The following is a 26,265-nucleotide window of genomic DNA, read 5'->3' on the forward strand; positions in this document are numbered from 1 at the left end:
AGCTAGTGGGAAGCAGCCACATAGCACAGGGAGATCAGCTCGGTGCTTTGTGTCCACCTAGTGGGGCGGATAGGGACGGTGGAAGGGAGACGGAAGAGGGAGGAGATTTGGGGATATATGTATATGTATAGCTGATTCACTTTGTTATACAGCAGAAACTAACACACCATTGTAAAGCAATTATACTTCAATAAAGATGTTAAAAAAAAAACAAAACAATAAATGCTGGAGAGGGTGTGGAGAAAAGGGACCCCTCCTACATTGTTGGTGGGAATGTAAATTGGTACAGCCACTATGGAGAACAGTATTGAGGTTCCTTAAAAAACTAAAAATAGAGCTACCATATGATCTAGCAATCCCACTGCTGGTCATATATCTAGAGAAAACCATAATTCAAAAAGATATATGCACCCCAATATTCATTGCAGCAGTATTTACAATAGCCAAGACATGGAAACAGTCTAAATATCCATCAACAGATGAATGGATAAAGAAAATTGGCACATATATACAATGAAATATTACTCAGCCATAAAAAAAGAATGAAATAATGCCATTTGCAGCAACATGGATGGACCTAGAGATTATCATGGTAAATGAAGTAAGTCAGAGACAGACAAATATATATCACTTATATGTGGAATCTAAAAAAAAATGATGCAGATGAACTTATTTACAAAGCAGAATCAGACTCACAGACTTAGAAAACAAACTTATGATTACCAAAGGGGAAAGGTGAGGGGGGAGGGATAAATTAGGAGTTTGGGATTAACATATACATAGTACTATATATAAAAAAGGTAATCAACAAGAACCTACTCTATAGCACAGGGAACTCTACTTAATATTCTAACCTAAATGGGAAAAGAATCTGAAAAAGAATAGATATATGTATAATGAATCACTTTTCTGTATACCTGAAAGTAACACAACATTGTAAATAAACTGTACTCCAATATAAAATTTAAAAAATTTTTCCATAAAGCAAAAATTAGAGAGAGAAAATTAGAGAGAGAAAATCTAGAGAGAGAAACTGACAACATAAATATAGAAAGTTTGCAGGGTACAAAGTCATTATACAAAATTATTCTGTTTCTCTATTAGTGGCAAACATTTCGAAAATGCAATAAAATACCAGTTACAATTGCACACAGTACATAAAGCACTTCAGAATAAATTTAATAAAAGATGTGTAAAACTTCTACTTTGAAAGCTATAAAATATTACTGAGAGAATTAATGAACATCTAAGTAATTGGAGAGGAACTTCCCTGGTGGCACAGTGGTTAAGAATCTGCCTGCCAGTGCAGGAGACACGGGTTTGATCCCTGGTGCAGGAAGATCCACACGCTGCAGTGCAACTAAGCCCATGTGCAACAACTACTGAGCATGCGTGCTACAACTACTGAAGCCCTCGCACCTAGAGCCCATGCTCCACAAGAGAAGCCACTGCAATGAGAAGACTATGCACCTCAGTGAAAAGTAGCCCCCACTCACTGCAACTAGAGAAAGCCCATGCGCAGCAACGAAGACCCAATGCAGCCAAAAATAAAATAAATAAAATAAATAAATTTATATAAATAAATAAATAAATAAATGGAGAGATATACCTAGCTCATGGCTTGGAGCACATAATTTTGTTAAGATACACATTTTCCCCAAATTGATTTATAGATACAAGACAATCCCAAACAAAATTTCAGAGACTTTTAAAATAGAAATTAAGGGAATTCCCTGGTGGTCCAGTGATTAGGACTCTGTGCTTTTGCTGCCGAGGGCCCAGCTTCAATCCCTGGTCAGGGAACTAAGATCCCACAAGGCACACTGCCAAAAAAAAGAAATTGAAATGCTGATCTCAATGTGTATATGAAAATGCAAGGGGCCTCGAATGGCTTAAACAATTTTGAAAAAGGAAAAAAACTGAATTACTTACATAACTTGCTTTCAATACTTAAGTATAAGGCTAACAAAATCAAGTAGTATAGTATTGGGGATAAAAGTAGAAATATAGATCAAGGAAGCACAACAGAGAGTACAGTCTGAACTGTAATTGATGAATTGTGGAGGCTCAGTGTGAACAACTCTGAGAATTAAAAAATCTAGGGGAGCTTGGTCATAGGTGGTCACCCACAATTTTATAGATTTATCTCCAGAAGCTTGACTAGATTCTCATAGTAAATGTCAGAGAAAAATCTCCTCATGCTTCTGGCAGAGGAAGAGGAAAATGAACCACTTTGAAATATACAGACCACTCTGTTCTTAACAAGGCCTGCCCTCAGGAGAAATTAGTTAACCAGAGCCTAACCTACTGGGGTATTATCAGAGCCTAACTGACCTGGAAGAAGGGAAATACCCAACTCCAGCCTACTCTAGCTATCCTGTCCCACCTAAGCAGGGAGGAAAAAATACTGAGGAACCCTTGTGAAGCTCATAGTTCAGAGCAATCTCACTTCTAGAAATTTATCCTGAGAATAGAAGAGGGAAATACGTATAAAAGGGAAATGGACATTATTCAATGTTACATTGTTAGTAATAGCAAAATGAGAAACAACTAAAATGCCTGTCTGTGGGAAAAAGTGGAATAAACTGTGGTATATCCACACAATGGATTTCTATAAAGCCATAAAAAAGAATGAGGAACATGTCTATGAACTGACATGAAGTGATTTCCAGGGTATATTTTTAAGCAAAAAAATTCAAAGTGCAAATTGTATATAGTATTCTACCTTTTGTACAAGAAAGAAGGGGGAATAGAAATAGATATCACATATTTGCTTATTTTTGCAAAAACCAAAAAACCAACAGCATAGGAAGGATAGACAGAAACTACTGAAAATGGTTACCTATTGGATGCAAATGGGAATCGGTAGAAGGACAAAGAATTTTAAAATATAATTTGTAATCTGAGCTATGCAAATGTTCTGTATATTCAAAAATTAAGCTAATTTTTAAAAAGTAAAAAGAAAACCCTAAAATTTAATACAAAGAGAAACAAATTAATCTAACTGTATATAAAATTGATAATACAGCCGCACAGGAAGAGGAATTAATTCAAGTACCTTCGGAAACAGTGTTTTAACTAAAAAATCCTAGTGGGATCAATTCTAAGAAGAAAGAGAACTGCAAAGAAATGTTAAACTTTACCTAATTGGTTTATTGTTAGTTGTAATACTATTTTAATTCTTAAACTGCTGAATTTACAATATAAGATGACAAATAAGTGAATATATTATTATAAGGGATCAAGGTTTTCACTATGAGAGAAAAAGAAAATATAGCATTTAAAGAGCTAAGAAAAAAATTATGTAATGTTAAATTTGAATTGGCAATATCAACATGAATTCATTTTAAAAGTATATTTCTTAGCTCCATCCGTTAGAGTAGCCCAGAAAAAATGGCACCCTACTAAAAAGAAGTACTCAAACACTAATGGGGTCATAGCAAAAGGACAGAGGAACATACTTAAAGGTTTCCTCTTGACTAAATTTGATATAGTTGGAGCACTGAAAAGTATAAAGATAGTGATACATTATAATAAATTAAATTTTAAAATAATAAGTCCATTGTGATACTCAAAATGAGCAAGAATTGGAGGGAGGGGTAGTTCTTCTTTTGAGAAAAATTCCAGTTAACAGATAGGATTAGCTGTTTTGCCATCTCCAGTGTAATAACTTATTTAGGTAAATATCATCAATGAATGTTAAAATTGGGATGTGGGATTGTAGGGAAAAAGAATATTCACACAGTTGCAAAATATCACTCATAGATTACTTATTAAATATAAAGGGGAACTATAAATAAAGAATGCAAATGGTCATCACCTTAACCAAGTAATTAACTTAGCATTAATAGTGGTAGTTCAACCTGGAATTATATGTCCTCTGCTGTGATGCATTAAGTACACAATATCTCCTATATATTAATCTTGCCAGAAATGTTTAACCTGAATCTAAGCACGAGAACACAATTAGACAAATTCATAATGTTGGACATTCTGCAAGACAACTGGCCTGGATTCTTTTTTTTAAAATCAATATCATAAAAAGCAAAATCAAAAAGCAGGAGGACTATTCTAAATTAAAAGAAATTTAAGAGGCAAAACCAGCTAAATGTAATTTTTGCACCTGGGTTGAATCTTTGAGGAAAAAAACCCAAAAACCTAGATGTAAAAATAGAACTATGGCTCTTTTTAAAATGCCCTTAATCTTTTTTATTTTTATTTTTTGGCTGCCCTGTGATGCGCGGGGATCTTAGTCTCCCCGACCAGGGATCAAACCCAAGCCCTGGCAGTGAAAGCGAGGAGTACTGACAACTGGACTGCCATGGAATTCCCTAAATGCCCTTAATCTTTTTTTTTTTTTTTTTTTTTTTTGTTTTTTTGCGGTACGCGGGCCTCTCACTGTTGTGGCCCTTCCCGTTGCGGAGCAGCAGGCTCAGCGGCCATGGCTCACGGGCCCAGCCGCTCCACGGCATGTGGGATCTTCCCGGCCGGGGCATGAACCGGCGTCCCCTGCATCGGCAGGCGGGCTCTCAACCACTGCGCCACCAGGGAAGCCCCCTTAATCTTAATGAGGTCATGTTAAAATTTTAGGGATGATGGGTTATGCTGCGTGCAACTTAACTTTCAAGTAGTTTGGAGAGAGAATGAGTAAGAGGAGGGGAAAGAAAGAGAGAGTGCAAATGTGGCAAACTTGTGTATCTAAACAAGTGTATTTGAATGTTCATTGCACTATTCTTCCAACATTTTGGTGAGTTTGAACATTTTCCAAATAAAGAGGTGGAGAAAAGTAAAACAAGTACTTGCTTTAACCAGTACTTGTAAACTGGTTAAAGGTTACAGAAACTGTAACCTTACTGTTTGACTAAATTGTTATTATCTAGGAAACAATAAATATGCAATGAAATTTAAAAGTAGTGGTTTTTATAAATTTAACTTTGTTTTATTCAGTTTGAGATGTGTACAGCATCCTCTCTGTCTTACTGACACTGTCCTAAGACCCAACCAAGACACATTTCAGAGCCATTTTGTGCTATGTACAGCATTCCAGCGGCCATGCTACCTTGTCTTGGTGGAATATGTGAATTTTTCTTTCGCTAGGCTTTCCCTTTTATCATCAGTAGAAAGGGGGTGGAGCCCAGCAATGTTTTCTGTTCTAGTGCTGATTTTGCTTTCTCTTCCAAAAAAATCAAAACCAGTCTTAATTTTTCATCATGGAGTGTGGTGGGGAAAGCAGATGGAGTGATGAGCTTCCTGTCAACACCAGAATTCCAGAGCCAAATGCCTTAGAGTGTTGAGAAGTCTGAGGCACTTTAGGAAATGGCCCTAATACTTATTCTATTTTTTAATAATTTTATTTATTTATTTATTTGGCTGCATTGGGTCTTAGTTGTGGCACGTGGGATCTTCACTGTGGTGCACGGGCTTTTTGTTGCAGTGTCTGGGCTTCTCTAGTTGTGGGGCGAGGGCTTCTCTCTAGTTGTGGTGTGAGGGCTTCTCTCTAGTTGTGGCACGAAGGCTCCAGAGCGCACGGACTCAGTAGTTGCAGCGCGTGGGCTTAGTTGCCCCGTGGCATGTGGGATCTTAGTTCCCTGACCAGGGATTGAACCCGCGTCCCCTGCATTGGAAGGTGGATTCTTAACCACTGGACCACTAGGGAAGTCCCCCTAATAGTTTTAGAACATCATTAATCTACTAAAGAAGGAAAAACCAGTCCATAATTCTCCAGAACTGTTTTCAAATGTTGGTGAATTCTCAACTACACTCTTTCCAAGTGCTTTAAAAGGCTATTAAATGTTTCCCTTTCACTTCAAACAGACTAAATCAAAAATATAGGTTTTCATGTTATGTTAGGGAGGGGTCGAGAGCTCCCTGTTAATGGCAAGTATCTCTAAATGGTGAGGCTAAGGTTAATGTTGTGACAGAGAAGGGCCTGGAACTGATGCCAGGAAGGCAGAGAAAATCTCCTCCTTGTTGGTGATATCTGCCGTCTTCCTCATGAAGACACTTCATTAGGTTCTCTCTCTGTACAGAGAGTCCTCGTTATCCAAGGATTGGTTCTTTTAAAAAAAAAAACACTTTAAGTGAATTCACTTTCAAAAGGGAACCAAAATTATTTGTTAAATTATTTTTTAAAAGGGCTTTATAAAACTTTAGCTTGAAATATGACAAAAAATTATGAACATAAGTTTAACAAAATTTAAGAATAAGTTGTTGATTTGGAGGCTTTTTGCTAAAATTCGCACAATAGAATACTCTTCCACTATATGTTTGGTTTCCTAGATACAACACTCAAAGCATAATCCAAAAAAAAAAGGTCAGAAATTGTACTTCAATGAAATTAAAAACTTTTGCTCTTTAAAAGACAATACTAAGAAAATGAAAATGAATCAACTGGGAGGAAATATTTTCAAAACACGTATTTGATAGAAGACTTGAGTCAGGATATATAAAGAACTCATTAATAAGAAAACAACTCAATTTTTAAAATGGGCAAATATAGCACATGCTTATTGTCAAATATTTTGAAATCTCAGACACATGAAATGGAAAGCAGAATTTACCCTAATCCTACTACTTAGAGATAATTACTATTAAATAAAATTTTACATGGCATGTCCTTCCAGGTTGTTATGAGTAAATATATCGTTTATTTTCTATTTTTATACTATTTTACAATCTGCTTTTTTTTTCATTCTACAGTATGTATAATATTGAGCATGTTTCTGTATCCTCTGATATTTGCAAACGTGACTTTCAATAGCTATAATGGAGGGGTCATAATTTATTTACCCAATTTTGTACAGTTGGACATGTATATCATGTTCAAGTTTACAATATTATAAATCACACTATTGTGATGAGCATTGCTGCACATGTCTTTAATCATTCAATTTCTCTAGGTTGTTATGACTTCACAGATATGACATTAAATTCCATCAAAAATGAGTACACTGGGCTTCCCTGGTGGCACAGTGGTTGAGAGTCCGCCTGCCGATGCAGGGGACACGGGTTCGTGCCCCGGTCCGGGAGGATCCCACATGCCGCGGAGCGGCTGGGCACGTGAGCCATGGCCACTGAGCCTGTGCGTCCAGAGCCTGTGCTCCGCAACGGGAGAGGCCACAACAGTGAGAGGCCCGCATACCGCAAAAAAAAAAAAAAAAGAGTACACTTTAATGGGTTCTGTCTTTATACACAGGAAACTCATATTTAACTCACTAAATTCATATTTCTAAACAAAAACCCAACAATGGAATTGTTGGTGCATATTTTCAAGGATGAAGTTGAGTGTAGCCAATGCCTCCAATCAAGGGACAAGGTGGAATGTGAATTTGAATTGACAGCTTTACTTAGATTTGTGTGCTAAGCTTATGGAAAGAGTTCTGGAAAAGCAAGAAGAAAGTTCATGTTCAAATTCTCATGGCTATCATGGACACAGAGGGAATGGAGGCATCTGAGCATTTCCATCTCTACTCTGTTATTACCTCACAGAACATCTACACTTAATTGTTTTTTTTTTTTTCCTCAGAAACATATTCATGAGAAGCCAGCCATGAGTTCAAGTTTTCCAATGCCAAGCTGAGAGTGTTATAGCCTCTCACATACCACTTCCACTGGAAGCTCATATTACCCAAGTTTTTCAAAACCCCCACTGTCTTTTTTGTTCTTTGAAGCACCATGGCCTACCACAGTGCAACTCTCATTAGGTGTTTAATAAAATATGTGTTCGTTGTTTTCTAATCAAGAATGTTCTGTTCTTTGCATCTCAAGGATCACTTAGGAGACAAACAGCAACATACAATAATTAGATTTGATTGAATCTAATTGATTTGAATGTTAATGAAACAGTGCCTCCTCTATGCTTTGTTTCACTTAGACTTTGATGATACTTAAGCAGGTGTCCTGCTTCCCCAACCTGCTACCCCTACTTCTCCCTACCATTGCATTCAACACAGTTGTGCCATCAACATTGTTGTCTGAAAACCTTTTAATCAGCTGTGGGAGAAGTTGGATAGGAGTGCTCAGCTCTTCCAGCTCTATCACCTCCCATGTTAGTTGCCAAGGGAACCATCTCACTGAGTCAACAATAAAAGACTCATCAGATTTGTTTTTTTCTTTTGCCTTCAGAAGAGCCACTGAAATGTCCTCTTGCATCAGAGCACAAGTGCCAATCTTTTCTCTCACTACTTCTCACACGATCTGAAAGCAATCTTTATTTACAGTGAGGGATGAAAGAGGGGAGTTTGACAAGCCTGGGTTGTGAAAGTTACCTGAGGTCAATGCCATAGAAACAGCATGCATTTGTTCTCTGAAAGGAAAAATTTAAATCTGATATTTAGCTATTTTGATAGAATTTTCAGCTATGTGTCCTGGTTGATCAGAGTGGGGTGGATGGACTTGTACTGTATTCTGACCGCTGTTTTGATACATCAGTGAGGCAAATGATGAGCCTGCCCTCTAAGGCAGGACAGGATCTAAACTTCTTTTGTTTCCTTCTATAGCACTCATCCACTGGCGTAAGCGTAACTCTCAACAAATGTTGAAAATTGCTCACCAGTGGCTGCTGCCAGACTACAGGTCTTCTGCACTGTTTCAAAATATCCAGCCAAGTCACTGTCTGGAAACATTTAGGGGCTGGTGAGGAAGAGTCTCTACAGCCTTTCTGTTCAACACGCCTGTATCTCCTTTGAGTTGTAAGCAGTACAGCTCCATGAACACAGAGACAAGGAAGTCCCTTTTAAGAGAAAGAATGTGTCCAGGGCTTCCCTGGTGGTGCAGTGGTTGAGAGTCCACCTGCCAATGCAGGGGATGCGGGTTCGTGCCCCGGTCCGGGAGGATCCCACATGCCGCGGAGCGGCTGGGCCCGTGAGCCATGGCCGCTGGGCCTGCGCGTCCGGAGCCTGTGCTCCGCGACGGGAGAAGCCACAACAGTGAGAGACCCACATACCGCAGAAAAAAAAAATAATAATAAAATAAAATAAATAAATACAAATGAGCCATTAAAAAAAAAAAAAAAAAAAAAAAGAATGTGTCCAAAGGCCCCTCTTGTAAGAGTTTGGGGTGAGAGAAAAATCTTTATGCCTACCCATCTCCATTCTCAATATTTTATACAGAAAATATGAAGTTAAAATGGGCATTATGTTCAATTTTCACTGGAAAAAATGACTACAATGTCCTAGGATAGCCAAGTTGAACAGAAGGGCAGATAGAGAGTAGGGTCTGGTATGGGAAAAGCCAGCCCCACTCTTTTCACCTAGGTTTCTCTCTGTTAGAGGGAAGTAGTCTGATTGTTTTTTCTATATTTTTGTACTAGTTGAGCCACCTCTTTCTGAGTCACTGCCCAGTTTCTCAATTGTGACAATTTCTCAAATTGTGATCATTTGTTACCTGCATCAGTATCATCTGAGGCTTGAAAAATAACTTCAGTGTCTTGGGCTGGACCCCAGACCTGATGAATCAATATCTGAGGGTGGAGGCCAGACATCTACACACCAAACAGTTACCCCCAAGTGATCCTTATTTATAGAACTAATAAGGACTAATGCAAGAATGTCTGTGGTAGGAGCAAAAAGATTCCCCTAAAGGAAGGGTCATGGGGCAATCTTCTCAGAATACAAATTCTAATTCTAGATGAGCTTTGGGAGAGGGGGACCCATGACATACTTACAATTGTTTGAAAATTTTTGTAAGTGTGTCTACATACAAGTTCCTGTTGAGGAGCTTTAGATCTTTAATCAGATCCCCAAGAGAGTTCATGACTCCCCCCAAATGTCAAGAACCGCTTGTTCATGGAATGAACAATTGAGTTGATGTCAGCAATATTGGCAGGTGTCCCCAAAATAAAATGTCTTGAATAACCCCCACACCCACTCTCACTCCTTCCCTTTCTTCCCCTGCAACACCTCTTCCCAGCTTGGACATTGGGATTTTGAACAATGACACTCATCAAAAATCTCAATTACTAAAAATATAAGTACAAACACAAATAGGGTTTGTACACAAACAAAATGATACAATGAATATTTTAATGGCTTTCCTTTTTGGACAAAATTATTGCCCTAAACCAGAAAACAAAAGGTTAATTTTGTTCTCTGCCCACATTACAAAAACAAAATCAGTGTTGATGGAGTTACTTCTCTTCTCCAAAAACCAAAGTGGTTTCTGAGAAATATCTCGCCACTTTGAAGAGTGAACGATTAGAACACTCATGATTAGAGAAATCAGATTAATTGGCCCAGAGTGTGGTGTGAGAGTGTGTTCTTCAATGAAGGTGGCTGTGCAAAGTGGATGCACACAGCACCCATCCAGAATGGTTCAAGGGACTAGGGCCGTGTTTCTCAAAGTGTGCTGAGAAAACTGCATGACCAGAGTCATCTCAGGAAGCCTGTTAAAAATGCCAATTCCCTGTACCCTTCTAGACCTTAAGAATCAGAATCACTGGTGATGGAGCCAGAGAATCAGCAGTTAGAACAAGTATTGAGGAGATTAGTGACTGTGAAACATTCTAAAGTTTTAAAGTTCTCCGGGCATCATTTCTCCTGAGTCATCTTTACATAAAGATAAAGATTATAGAACAGAGAAGGAAGTGCTATTGAGCCGGGAACCTAAAGCACATTATTGGTAAATAGCAAGTAAGGACCCACTCTCTACCCAGAGAGTATTATAATCCTGTCCAGATGTTTACTTCAGAGGCTGAGAATTGGAAAACAATTGCATAATCATAAAAATTCTGTCCTGGACACAATTAGGAAACATATTACACCATTGTCTTTGGTGGAAATCTTAAAACTTCATTATTCTACATTTGAAACATCCCAATGAATATCTCCTTTCAACAAAAAGGACTCAACCTAAGTATGAAAGGATAAATTTCAAAATTATAGGGCAATTCAAATTCCACCTCTAAAGTTCTCTGCTTGTTAAACGATGTTCAGAAGTGGGCCTGTCAAGTCCCTGGTCTAGGCAACTGTAGGGAGGGTGACGACTTCACATATTGTGGATTACTGTTCTCAGAAGGGTGTGTCTGTGAGACAAGGGAATCCATTCCCAATTCGGTCAGTCCCAAGAGAAACAAAACATTTCTGTTTTTTATCCTTTTCCTTTCATTAGTCTCTGAAATTGTCACTGCCTAGAGCTCAGGCTCAGATATTTCTCGGCTGGTGACTGTTTTCACACGAAAGCATTTGTAAGGAAGTTGGGAATAGATCTGTAGCCATAAATAAAATATTTCATTTGTCATCAGATAATTAGTAAGAATATTTTCTATGTCTTCTTGTCTATTTTTGCTCCCTCCCAATGTCTATGCAAAGGAGAGACCTGCCTCCTGAAAATAAAGTTTGTTTTGTTTTACATGTCCTTCATTTTTAAAAAAGAAAAAAAAGTGCTGAAGCAAGACATTAAATTCACTAGGAGGTATAAGCAGATCAGTAGGTAAAAGCTGATGTCAAAAAGCAATGTCCACCCCAGCCTGCTGCCACAAACTTCTGTGGAAAGAATTTCAAAGTAGGGTTTGCCAAATGACCTTTTTACTAGTTACCTCAATCAAGTAAATGAGATCATTTATACTGCTCCCATGAAGTTCTGAGGTATTAGAGAATAATGTGAAGAGCTGAGGTGTTAGAGCATAACTCATCTCTACTGATATGGGCAGCAACTCCTGACTGGTTATTTACTGTGGTTAAGCAGAAGAGTGCCTCTCCAACCTCCCAAAAGATGCTCACATTCTAACCCACAGATCTAGTGAATATATTACTTTACATAGCAGGGAAATTAAGGGTGCAGATGGAATTAAGGTTGCTATCAGCTGACATTAAGAAAGGGAGAGTAGTGGGACTTCTTTGGTGGTCCAGTGGTTAAGACTCTATGCTTCCAATGCAGGGGGTGCGGGTTTGATCCCTGGTCAGAGAACTAAGATCCTACATGCCACGTGGCCAAAAATAAATTAATTAATTAAATAAAATAAAATGGGGGGGAGTTAAAAAAAAAAGGGAATGTAGCCTAGATTACTCAAGTGGGCCCAATGTAATCAGAAGATTCCTTAATAGTGGAAGAGGGAGGCAGAGAGTAAGTGTCAGAGTACTTCACTGTGAAGACTTGACTTGGCATTGCTGGCTTTGAAGATGGAAGGGGGCTATGAGCCAAGAGATGTCAGCAGCCTTTAAAAGATGAAAAGGGCAAGGAAACTTCTTCCCCAGAGCCTTCAGAATGTAACACAGCCCTACAAACACCTTGATTTTAGCCAGTGAGACCCATTTCAGACTTCTGACCTGCAGAACTGTCAGATAAGAAATTCGTGTTGTGGTAAGCTGCTCAGTTTGCGGTAATGTGTTGCAGCGGCAGTAGGAAACTAATATATTCATCTAGATATCTTCTGTCTCTTTTCCCTTTTCCCTTTCAGAATAAAGGAACTTATTAGTATTTAAAAAAATTTAACCTGGATTTTTCCTCCAATAGAGGGGAAATTTCAGACTGTTTCCTCTTTCATTATCCCTAACATCTGAGCAGTACTTGACCTATTCCAGTTATATTAGACTATAATGATGATGATGATATAATCAGAGAGAACCTTGAGAACTGAGAGGGCTTCAGTTCCTGGGGAGACAGTCGTGTTCAAGTCTGGGCTTGTGCTTCTAGGACCTCAAGATACTTAGAGGAAACCTGAGCGTGGGGTGGAAAAGATGCTCAGTCTGGAGAAAGTTCATCTTCCAGCCTCTGCTCTGAAGAGAACCTCTTTTGACTGTGTTCACAGCATACAAAACTACTTAGTCATATTTGAATTTTGATGATGTGCAGGTCTTCTCAGGCATCATACAAAGGACGATAGCATTATAGATTTAACTTCTTATTCTGTTGCTTATTTCTAGGTGAAGAACCCTGCTGGGATTCTATTCTCTCCTTCACCTACCAGCTTTCCTGCTCAGTTAATTACTGCTTATGTTCAGATGAGCTGGTTTAAGAAGTGCCTCTTTCTCACACTTTCTCCTGCTGGCTGTAATAATCACCATATTCTCCACCCTGAGAGAGCTGAATTTTGTTTCTTTGAGAATGAAGAGTCTTTCCATTTCCTTCATTCAATAAAAATGTACCATTTTAAATGCATTAAGTACTATTAATTCCCAACTCTGAAAATCAGCACACCAACTTTTTGAAGGATTTAAGGTTTTAGGACAGATCGTAAAACAATGTCTTTAAAATCTATGGAAGATAAGTAACATTTTGGAGTACCTGATGTATGCCAGGTTCTCTCCTAGGTAAGTTTGCACATACCTCATTTAATATCCACAATAACCCTATAAATTATATATGATGTCTACTTTTCACATAAGGAAAAGCATCTCAGAGAAGTGTTACAATTTTCTAAATATCATCTAGATGGTAAATGGTATAACTGGGAATTGAAGGCCAGGCCTGTCTGATTCTCTTTCCTGCTCCTTCCACAACAGCACATTGTTTTACAGCTAAATAGTGATGAATATGAATGTGAAGTTGACGCCTTTATTGCAGGGACTGATGCAAAATATATAATGTGTGTTTAGAGATATTTTTCCTAGATTTTATTTTTTAGAGCTGTTTTAAGTTCAGAGAAAAACTGTTCAGAATTTACAGAGAGTCCCCATTTAACTCATTTTCCACCTCCCCACAACATAGCTTCTCCCATTATTAGTACGTGTACAAATGTGTTGCATTTGTTACGATTTAAGCTAATATTGATATGTTACTAATAACCAAAGTCCATAGTTTACTTTAGTGTTCCCTCTTTGTGTTGTTTTGACAAGTGCAAAACGGCATGTATCCATCATTACAGTATCATGTAGAACAGTTTCACTGCCCTAAAAATGCCTTGTGCTCCACCTATTCATCCCTCCCTTCCTCCCTCCCCTTGAATCCCTGGTAACCACTGATCTTCTCACTTTCACTATAGTTTTCAGAATGTCATAGAGTTGGAATCATACAGTTTATATTTTTTTCAGACTTACTTCTCTCACTTAATAATGTGCATTTAAGGTTCCTCCATGTCTTTTGGTACCTTAAGAGCTCATTTCTTTTTATCACTGAATAACACTCCATGGAATGGTTATACTATAGTTTGTTTATTCATTCACTTATTGAAGCATTTCTTGGTCGCTTGTAGTTTTTGGAAATTATGAATAAAGCTGCTACAAACATTCATGTGCAGGTTTCTGTGTCAGCCTGTTTTCAACTCATTTGGGTAAATGCCAAGGAGTCTGATTGCTGAGTCATAAGTTTATGTTTAGCTTTGTTAAAACCTGCCAAACTGTCTTCCAAATTTCTGTACCATTTTTGCATTCCCACCAACAATGAATGGGTATTCTCGTTGTTCCATATCCTCACCAGCGTTTGGTGGTGTCAGTGTTTTGGATCTTTGCCACTCTAATAAATATGTCTATCTCATTGGCCTCATTGTTTTAATTTGCAATTACCTAATGACACATGATTTTTTAAATTTTTATTGATGTTTAGTTGATTTACAATGTTGTGTTACTTTCTGCTGTACAGCAAAGTGAATCAGCTATACATATACATATATCTACTCTTTTTTAGATTCTTTTCACATATAGGTCATTACAGAGTACTGAGTAGAGTTCCCTGTGCTATACAGTAGGTCCTTGTTATCTATTTTGTACATAGTACTGTGTATATGTCAATCCCAATCTCCCAATTTATCCCTCCCCCCTAATCCCCCCAGTAACCGTAAGATTGTTTTCTACATCTGTGACTCTATTTCTATTTTGTTAATAAGTTCATTTGTACCATTTTTGTAGACATATGATTTTGATCATCTCTTCGAATTCCTATTTGCCATCTATCTGTACATCTTTTTGATGAGGGATCTATTCATACCTTTTGCCCATTTTGTAATCAGATTGTTTTCTTAATTTTATTTATTTATTTTATTATTATTATTATTTTTGGCTACGTCGGGTCTTCGTTGCGCCGGCTTCGTTGCATGCGGGCTTTCTCTAGTTGCAGTGAGCGGGGGCTACTCTTCGTTGCGGTGCACGGGTTTCTCACTGCAGAGGCTTCCCTTGTTGCAGAGCACAGGCTCTGGGTGCACAGGCTTCAGTAGTTGTGGCGCGTGGACTCCGTAGTTGTGGCACCCGGGCTCAGTTTCTCCGCGGCATGTAGGATCTTCCCGGACCAGGGCTCGAACCCTTGTCCCCTGCATTGGTAGGCAGATTCTTAACCACTGCACCACCAGGGAAGTCTCCAGATTGTTTTCTTGTTGTTGATTTTGAGTTCTTTGTATATTTTGGATGCCAGTCCTTTAATAAATATGTGGTTTGCGCATACTTTCTCCCAGACTGTGGCTTGTCTTTACATTCTCTTGCCAGTGTGTTTCACAGAGCAGTTTTTAACTTTAATGATGTCCAAGTTGTCAATCTTTCATGTCATGAATCGTGCTCTTGGTGTTGTATCTAAAAAGCCATTGCCAGGGGCTTCCCTGGTGGCGCAGTGGTTGAGAGTCCGCCTGCCGATTCAGGGGACACGGGTTCGTGCCCCGGTCTGGGAGGATCCCACATGCCGCAGAGCAGCTGGGCCCGTGAGCCATGGCCGCTGAGCCTGCGCGTCCGGAGCCTGTGCTCCGTAACGGGAGAGGCCACAACGGTGAGAGGCCCGCGTACCGCAAAAAAAAAAAAAAAAAAAGCCATTGCCAAGCCCAAGATCACCTAGATTTCTCCCCATTTTATCTTCTAAGAGTTTTACTGCTTTGCATTTTAAATTTAGGTCTATGATATATTTTGAGTTAATTTTTGTGAAAGGTAGAGTCTGTGTGTAGATTCACTTTTTGCATGTGGATGTCCAGTTTTTCTGGCACCACTTATTGAAAAATCTATCTTTGCTCCATTGTGTTGCCTATGCTCCTTTGTCAAAGATCAGTTAACGGTATTTGTGTGAATCTATTTCTTTGCTCTCTCCTTTGATCTATTTTTCTATTCTTTCACCAATAACACACTCTTTTAACTGGAATTTTAGAATAATATGACAAGAATGCAGTTATAATGTCCTTCGCAGCAGGGCATAGGAATACCTTTGTTATACTGAATTATATTGAACAGATACTTTATTTCTTTGCAAATTGATTATTCTTCCAATATAGCGTTTGAAGCACTGCAGAAGGCAACTGGTTCGGCTTAGTGTTGGTCTCTAAGAGGACTTCTGGGTATCTCTTCCATCTTTTTCCTTTTATATCCAGACGGAATGGGCTGTGATTGGTTTGGATTGAAGACAAAGCAATTAATTTGGATTAACTGGTCACTGAGTGGGTAGCGTTACAGGCCAAGTTAAAAATAGAGAATTCAGAAGTGTGGGATCTCAGTTGAACTCCCTTTTCCACTAATACTGAGATACTTTCTCTTCTCACACTCAGCTAAGGCAGACAGAATGGAGGTCATTCTCACTTTGGGTGTGCACCTCCACACCACCCACACACTTGGACAAATTCCCTTAGTCTCTTATACTCTTTTCTACTTTTTCAAGACCTTCCAAGGGTGGAAACATCAGACTTTGCATAGAGGCTGAATAGGATAAGCAGGTTTCTCTGCCACTTCATTCAAATCAATTGAGGCAAGCCAAGATTAGATAACACATTTTCCATCAAAATTAGTGTAGCTCTCCAGGGCTTTCCATTGGCATTTGGGACCAAGGCCTCTGCTAGCAGTAAAGTGTAACATTTTTCTTGCTTCATTTGCTAGGTGGTGACCCTGAAGTGAGGCAATGGTAGCTGAAAGAATAATTCAACCATTTCTGGGATTCTTGAACAAATTTCATAAGATCTTCTAAGTCACACACCAACAAGTCTAACTGCTAATGTGATCATAGCTTTCTATTTTGATACACCTTAAGCATGAAATTAAAACTTTGTCTGTTTGGTCAATATTAGATTCTCTGTAAACTAAAATGAAGTTCAGATTACTTTTGCTGGTTTGAATAAATATTCAAATTGGTAGATTATATTCACAGTGGCTTTCTGTCATTTAAAAGGATAAGATATAATTTTGGCTTTAAAACACATAGCAATCAAGGTTCTGCATGTGGGTTTGCTGTTTCAGAACACCCCTATTATATCAGCTACCGTGATTATAATTTCTTAAATGGCCACCTATTAAATGTTTGGCTCCCCTCCTTTTTTTTTTCTGTAAAAAAGCAAACACTTCAGGTTACACATTGATTCTCCTTTGCTTTACTCATTCAATCATCAAACACTTCCTGAACATTTCTTACACACCAGGAAATAGAATAAGTGATAGGAGAACACAGATGAGTGAGAGGTAGTCCTTTTCACAAAAGAACGTACAACGTCTAGAGAAGATTACCTTCTAGCCCTATGCCAAGAAGATCTGTTTCTGGGTCTTCAATACATAAAACATGTGAACCTTAATTACCAAGTATGGTCCATTTTATCTGCAGCTGAGAAGATAAAATGGACCATACTTGGTAATTAATATACTAATGTGACTTACAGTTTCCTCTGGTTTCAAAACTAAACCTTCAAAATAAATCTTTCAAAAACAGAAACTAGTTGTTCCTTATTTACATAACTATTTCATGTCCAGCTATGTAGTCTTAGGTCTTTTCTGAGATTGATACTGTTACTGAAGGCCCAACTGGAATTTGGATTTGGTAGAAATAGTTTAGTGAAAGTTGTAAGTTCCCTGGGTGTAGAAAGAGTCTGAGGTTCTGATGAAAGTAGGAAGAGATCATGAAAATGGATGGTATTAAGGCCAGTAAGTGAATGCCTCACTTGATTAATTTCTAAACCTTTGAATGATTAACTTAATAACGACTTTGCTCCCAATTAACACCAGCCTGAGGGGGCTATCCCTAATCTACAACTTAAATAGCTCAAAGGAGAAAGGTCTCTATGTCCTTAATGTATTCATAATTCACAAAATGCAAGACAGTACTGAAACAAAAGAAAGTATTCCCTGAAGATATAAATTTTTCTAATGAAAGAAGGGAGAGGAAAAATATTAAAACAAATCCTTCCAAGAATGCTGTGTTGTTGCTATAAGAAGAACACAAATTAAAAAGAAAATTTGGAATACAACATCCAAGAGTTTAATATATGGAATATTTTACATTGTTTGCAACCATAAGAGTACAATTAGGATCTACATCTGTTGTATGCTTTAAAAAAATCTTTACTCACCTTTGACTAAAAATGTGCAAATCAGTTCAACTAATGCTAAATCCAAGAGAAAAAGGACATGAAACCATTTGTGTAGAAAAGCCAGGAAAGTGCAAACAATGAGAAGAGCCAAGGAAAAAATACTGACAATGATTTAAAAATAGGAACAAGTAGCAGTAAATGGAAGAAACATCACTCAAGGGGTGAACTATGTGGACACCCAACACTCCTGTGCAGCTGCTCTGGTCTCTTTTCAAAACCTGAGCCAAGAAAATAACTCAGGGAGCTATTCTTGACTTTTAATGGAGAATAAAACCCTGGCAATTTACAGGGGTGCTCAGTGTTGGTTAACACTGCTGAGGAATTTCAAATAGGCTAGAGCCTGCCTGAAAATTCCAGGTGCGAAAATTGGCACATATGTTTTCATATCAGAAGTATGCTGTACATAAAATGCAAACTTACATGATTTGTTTTTATGTTCATATTTGTATAATTCATAATATTTAATTTTAAGACCTTTGCACAGCTACTGAATTATAGAAGTACATGGGCCATTATTATCCCCATTTTTTATTTTTTATTTAAAATATGAGTCTAGTTTGTAAGTAGAAAGAGACTCCATTTATTGAGTGCTTACTATTGGCAGACCCTGTAATATATATAGAAGATGAGGCAGAATGCAGGACTTCTGGGCCCTTAAGGCGTCTTGGGAAAGAGACAGTACTGCAGTGTAATGGGCTCAGAGCTGAAGCTTTGCTCTTTTTCCATTTTCTCACTGTGAATATTGTGTGTGTGTGTGTGTGTGTGTGTGTGTGTGTGTGTGATGGAATACTACTCAGCCATTAAAAAGAATGAAATTTTGTCATTTGCAACAACATGGATGGACCTGGAGGGTATTATGCTTAGTGAAATAAGTCAGACAGAGAAAGACAAATACTGTATGTTATCACATATGCGGAATCTAAAAAATAAATTAATAGAACAAAACAGAAACAGACTCACAGATATAGAGAACCAGTGAGGAGAGAGAAGGGGATAGGGGCAAGGTAGGGGTAGGGGATTAAGAGGTACAAACTGCTATGTATAAAACAAGCTACAAGGATATATTGTACAGCACAGGGGATATAGCCACTATTTTACAAAAACTTTAAATGGAGTATGATCTATAAAAATTTTGAATTGCTTTGTTTTACACCTGAAACTAATATAATATTGTAAATCAACTATACCTCAATAAATAATAAAGTTTAAAAATAAATAAAAATACTTTATTGCTGAAAAAATGCTAATCATCAAGAAAAGAATATTTATCTTCTCCCTTCTGAAGAGAAATAACAAGAAATAACCAAAGAGCCCCTGTGGGTGGAATGAGTAAAGGAGTGAATGCATTTTTTTTTTTGCTTCGCGAAGATTACCAAGCAGAAATAAACAGCATGGCTATCACATAGATTCTATTGCCCAAACAAAATGTGCACTTTGCAAAGGGTTTCAGAAGCCAGCAGCACAACACTGAAGCTCCTATATTATAAATTCACTCAGGAAATTGTTTCCCCCCAAATAGCCTAGTTATTATCTAACAGGTATATCTTTCTTTCCTTCTTCCTTGCTTTCTAAAAGGAACAGTGGCTTTGGTGAACTTTTCCTGAGTTCAAATTCTGGTTCCTCCATTTACTGGCTGTGTAAGTTGCTTAACTGCTACCTATTTTCTCATTTATCAGATAAAGATAAAAACCCTGCCTGGCTATGTTGTGAATCTTAAGATATTAAGTGTTTAGCACAATGTTTAGCACATGGCTGGCACTCAATAAATACTAGTTATTCTCTCCTACTATGTTATAACTATTGGGCTTATCAACAGCTTACCATTTACCACCCCTATACAAATCTTTTCAAAGAATTTTTCTTTAATTTCAACCATCATCCTTTTTGTAAAATCAAAGAATATTTGAGCTAAAGAATATCTTAAGAGAGTATCTCCTCCAACCTTCAATGGTTTTATATTCTTCAGTGAGTACAGATAAGGAGTACAGATAAGGAAACAGGCCCAGAGGTGCGATGTGACCTGATCAAGGTCACATTGGTGGTGAGAGGTAGAATTTTAGGGCCAGATCATAGGTCTCTAGTCAATGTTTATTCCCATATTCCCTGGTGCCTCCCTACAGATGTTTTTCTAATTCATAAAAGATTAGAAACGAGCCTTTTACAATACTCTTTCTCATTGAAATCTTTCTCTTTTCCTTAAAGCAATGACAAATTGGACCTTGAGAATGTGGGCTTGAGCTTTTTGCATTATATTATTATTTGTGTTAAAGAGTGTGTGATGCTGGTTCAGGAACCACTTCCAGACTCCAGAGATAGCATTGCTGACTTGGAATCAGGGTGTTTCTTTTTCACAGTGGTAGAATTCTGGAATGCCAAATATTTTCTCTTCCCTTTGATACCTGTCTGTTTGGTTTGGTTTTGATCTCAAAGAAAGAAATCATTTCATGAGGAGAATTCTGTCTCAAAAACTAATAAAGAAACCAAACTTCCTAAACTGTAACAGGGTGGGAAGACACCTCCAAATCAATTGCTTATCCAAATCCATTAAATTGCCAATTCTTTTAACCAACGTAGGTTGGTAAGGTAACCCCTTAGTAACCAGAAATTGTGTATTCAGACCACCACTGCATTCACCTAACAGAAATAATGGGATATATTCTCAAACTGTGTAGACAACAGCAGAAAATTCCATTTTGCCTTGAAGTCCAGAGAGTTTATTTGTTGACATGCCTGAACTATCTTATCAGTAGCTAGCTCTAGCTATTAGGCTTTTTCACAATGTGAATCACCCAAGGAAAACAAGAATGAAAAAACAAGGGTATGACGAAGTTCCAGAGTAAAACCTTCAATGAAAGTAAGAAAATGAAATCATTTAGGGTTTCTCTGTCCCTAAAATTTACCATTACCAAGTATTCTGTCTAGACTGGTGAACAATAAAGAATAACCTGGGTTTCAGAAGGGTATTTCAGACTTCGCATTATCAGTCACACATTAAATAAAACTTCATTGAGGATATACTATGCTTCAGAAGCTAATTAAAAAGTCTGGGGATCAAATGCTCAAACACAGTCATACACATGCCCCCCTCTCTGCAACACACACACACACACACACACAGACAAAGGATCTTTTTTTTCATCTTCTTCACATTTAACAAACTTGTCCACACAGACGAAACACTCTTCCTCTCCTCTTGGTCAGCCTCCCTTCTAACCAGAATCAAGGTTTCAAGCTGTCCTCTCTGAAGGGGTGTTACCAAGTATTGGGCTAATGTGCTTCTGACCAAATTGGTTCATTTTATCACAGCAATATTTGCACACAGTGTCCTTTCTTTTCCTTATCTCCCATTTGGCTTTTAACATCTTAGACAGTGTTAATTATGTGAAGCGACTAAAATACTATCATAAACCAAATCAGCCTGTGAGATTTCCTGTTTTAAAGCATTATTTGGCTACAGAGATGTTAGGAAAACTGGGAAAAAAGGTGAACACTTAGCAAATGAAGATGGGCCAAAAACATAAGCGCAGGTAATCTTGTTGAGCACATGAAATAGTGCTATTATCCATTTCATATTTGGGGCCCCAGCCTAAGAACACTCAATGACTTCTTCCAGATAGTGTTTAAATTTAGTTGAAGTTTAAGTGACTTTTCTAAGGATGGAGGCTGTGAGGTATATCCTTGTAATCCCAGCACATAGTAGGTGAAAGGCCCTGCTGTATATATTCTAAGGTGCTACTGATTTAAAATGCACCATTATTTTTTTTAACATCTTTATTGGAGTATAACTGCTTTACAATGGTGTATTAGTTTCTGCTTTATAACAAAGTGAATCAGTTATACATAGACATATGTTCCCATATCTCTTCCCTCTTGCGTCTCCCTCCCTCCCACCCTCCCTATCCCACCACTCTAGGTGGTCACAAAGCACTGAGCTGACCTCCCTGTGCTATGCGGCTGCTTCACACTAGCTATCTATTTTACGTTTAGTAGTGTATATATGTCCATGTCACTCTCTCACTTTGTCACAGCTTACCCTTCCTCCTCCCCATATCCTCAAGTCCATTCTCTAGTAGGTCTGTGTCTTTATTCCCATCTTACCACTAGGTTCTTCATGACCTTTGTTTTTTTTCCCTTAGATTCCATATATATGTGTTAGCATACAGTATTTGTCTTTCTCTTTTTGACTTACTTCACTCTGTATGACAGACTCTAGATCCATCCACCTCACTACAAATAACTCAATTTCGTTTCTTTTTATGGCTGAGTAATATTCCATTGTATATATGTGCCACATCTTCTTTATCCATTCATATGTTGATGGACGCTTAGGTTGCTTCCATGTCCTGGCTATTGTAAATAGAGCTGCAATGAACATTTTGGTACATGACTCTTTTTGAGTTATGGTTTTCTCAGGGTATATGCCCAGTAGTGGGATTGCAGGGTCGTATGGTAGTTCTATCTGTAGTTTTTTAAGGAAACTCCATACTGTTCTCCATAGTGGCTGTATCAATTTACATGCCCACCAACAGTGCAAGAGTGTTCCGTTTTCTCCATACCCTCTCCAGCATTTATTGTTGCTAGATTTTTGGATGATGGCCATTCTGACTGGTGTGAGATGATATCTCGTTGTAGTTTTGATTTGCATTTCTCTAATGATTAATGATGTTGAGCATTCTTTCATGTGTTTGTTGGCAATCTGTATGTCTTCTTTGGAGAAATGTCTATTTAGGTCTTCTGCCCATTTTTGGATTGGGCTGTTTGTTTTTTTGTTATTGAGCTGCATGAACTGCTTGTAAATTTTGGAGATTAATCCTTTGTCAGTTGCTTCATGTGCAAATATTTTCTCCCATTCTGAGGGTTGTCTTTTGGTCTTGTTTATGGTTTCCTTTGCTGTGCAAAAGCTTTGACGTTTCATTAGGTCCCATTTGTTTATTTTTGTTTTTATTTCCATTTCTCTAGGAGGTGGGTCAAAAAGGATCTTGCTGTGATTTATGTCCTAGAGTGTTCTACCTATGTTTTCCTCTAAGAGTTTCATAGTTTCTGGCCTTACAAAATGGTCTTTAATCCATTTTGAGCTTATTTTTGTGTATGGTGTTAGAGAGTGTTCTAATCTCATACTTTTACATGTAGCTGTCCAGTTTTCCCAGCACCACTTATTGAAGAGTCTGTCTTTTCTCCACTGTATATTTTTGCCTCCTTTATCAAAGGTAAGGTGACCATATGTGTGAGGGTTTACCTCTGGGCTTTCTATCCTGTTCCATTGATGTATATTTCTGTTTTTGTGCCAGTGCCATACTGTCTTGATTACTGTAGCTTTGTAGTATAGTCTGCAGTCAGGGAGCCTGATTCCTCCAGCTCCATTTTTCGTTCTCAAGATTGCTTTGGCTATTCGGGGTCTTTTGTGTTTCCATAAAAATTGTGAAATTTTTTGTTGTAGTTCTGTGAAAAATGCCAGTGGTAGTTTGATAGGGATTGCATTGAATATGTAGATTGCTTTGCGTAGTATTGTCATTTTCACAATGTTGATTCTTCCAATCCAAGAACATGGTATACCTCTCCATCTATCTGTATCATCTTTAATTTCTTTCATCAGTGTCTTATAATTTTCTGCATACAGGTCTTTTGTCTCCTTAGGTAGGTTTATTCCTAGATATTTTATTCTTTTTGTTGCAATGGTAAATGGGAGTGTTTTCTTAATTTCACTTTCACGTTTTTCATCATTAGTGTATAGGAATGCCAGAGATTTCTGTGCATTAATTTTGTATCCTGCTACTTTACCAAATTCATTGATTAGCTCTAGTAGTTTTCTGGTAGCATCTTTAGGATTCTCTATGTATAGTATCATGTCATCTGCAAACAGTGACACTTTACTTCTTCTTTTCAGATTTGGATTCCTTTTATTTCCTTTTCTTCTCTGATTGCTGTGGCTAAAACTTCCAAAACTATGTTGAATAAGAGTGGTGAGAGTGGGCAACCTTGTCTTGGTCCTGATCTTAGTGGAAATGGTTTCAGTTTTTCACCATTGAGGACAATGTTGGCTGTGGGTTTGTCATATATGGCCTTTATTATGTTGAGGAAAGTTCCCTCTATGCCTACTTTCTGCAGTGTTTTTATCATAAATGTGTGTTGAATTTTGTCGAAAGCTTTCTCTGCATCTACTGAGATGATCATATGGCTTTTCTCCTTCAATTTGTTAATATGGTGTATCACGTTGATTGATTTGCAGCCTGAGGAATTTTTAAATGAGTTTTTAGTAGGTGGCTTTCTTCCCTTAGTCAACTTGATACATATATTCTTTGGAATGCCAGGAAGTTAGCTCCAATAAAGTGACGTCTAAATTTTAACACTAAAAATCTTTAAAAAATGCAGATATTTTACTGAGATAGAAGGACTCACAACCCAGCTAAATGTATTAAATAATGTGCGAAGCTGCAGGCTGAGTTCATGCCAATGACCTATCACCCGCTCTCGTTGCAGGTGAAAGCGTAGAAGAAAAGTAAATAGAAAGACAATTTTCCCATGTGATAGTGAAACCGGTGGGGGGAAGATGGGAGCTTGTGGTCTCTTGGGAACAGAAGCCTTTTTTTTTGTCCCCTGTTTCTTGTAGGCAAGACTCCAGCCTCCATGACCTTCCCTGAGCTCCAAAGGCAGATTCAAACAGTTGCTAATCAAGGGAGGAGGAGCCAATAAACCACCTGAGGCAAGATTAAAGGGACCAGAGAAGCTCATCAAGATTAGGAGACCAACCACCTGAGACCTTGCACACACACTAATCTTATCAGCAACCCTACTCTTGAAGTATTGTTATAAAACTCCTCATCAAATCCTTCCAGGTTGGAACACATAGTTTTTCGAGGCAGAAGCCTGCTGCCCTTTGCCTGGCAAAGTAATAAAGCTATCCTTTTCTGCTTCACACAAAACTGTCTCCGAGATTTGATTTGGCACCACAGCACAGAGGCCGAGCTTTTGGCATCAATAGTACCTAAAAAAGACTTGAGTCATACGTATGAATGCATATATATGTATTAGTGTATTGGATGTTGGCTTAAAAACACAATATAAAGCAAAATATGAGAATCAGAGGACTTTTTGGTTCATCTTTTTCAGCTGAAAGCAGACAGAGCTAATAGCACACACAATACTTACTCTAAGGGTGGCAGAACATCAAAGAAAGCCGAACTTTCAGCCTGGATAAGTCTGGGCTCCAATAAGGAAGAAGTATAACCCTTAGTCTTGAGATGGGGATATCTGGGTAGATGCACTTAAAAATCTTGAACTTCCATATTTCCCTGAAATCTGGGCCTTTAGAAGTGATCCATTCTCCTTTGCTAGAAAATAAAGGATCTCACCTTATCTGAAAATATTACCTAGGTATATGCCTAGTAAAACAATGCTTGCCCTCCTCTGCATCTGCCCCCACCTTCCCTCCTGGCCACAAAATCCATAAGTACCAACATGATATGACTAGGCAGAGATTTAAAAGAGAGCTAAGGCCATTTATCTGAATACAGCATACGTTGGAGATATCCCCCCTTCAGTTCCAGACCACTGCAATAAATTGAATCTCACAATAAAGCAAGTCACATGAATTTTTTTGGTTTCCCAGTGCACATAAAATTATGTTTACACTACACTGTAGTCTGTTAAGTGTGCAATAGTATTAATGTCTAAAAAAACAATGTATGTACCTTAATTTTTAAATGTTTTATTTCTAAAAATTTTTAAATACTTTATTGCTAATAAATGCTAGCCATCATCTGAGCCTTCAGCAAGTCATAATATTTTTGCAACAATAACATCAAAGATCACTGATCACAGATCACCATAATATAGTAATAATGAAAAAGTTTCTAATATGGTGAGAAGTACCAAAATGTGACTCTGAGACACTAAGTGAGCAAATGCTGTTGGAAAAATGGTGCCAATAGACTTGCTTGACTCAGGGTTGCCACAAACCTTCAATTTGTAAAAAGTGCAATATCCAAGAAGCACAATAAAGTGGAGAACAATAAAATGAGTGATGCCTGTAATTGTATCCTGCAAAGAGAGGAAGATCCAGATCTTTAGAAATCTGT

This window comes from Leucopleurus acutus (assembly GCF_964270905.1).
Source record: "Leucopleurus acutus genome assembly, chromosome: 3".
NCBI classification, from domain to species: Eukaryota; Metazoa; Chordata; class Mammalia; order Artiodactyla; family Delphinidae; genus Leucopleurus; species Leucopleurus acutus.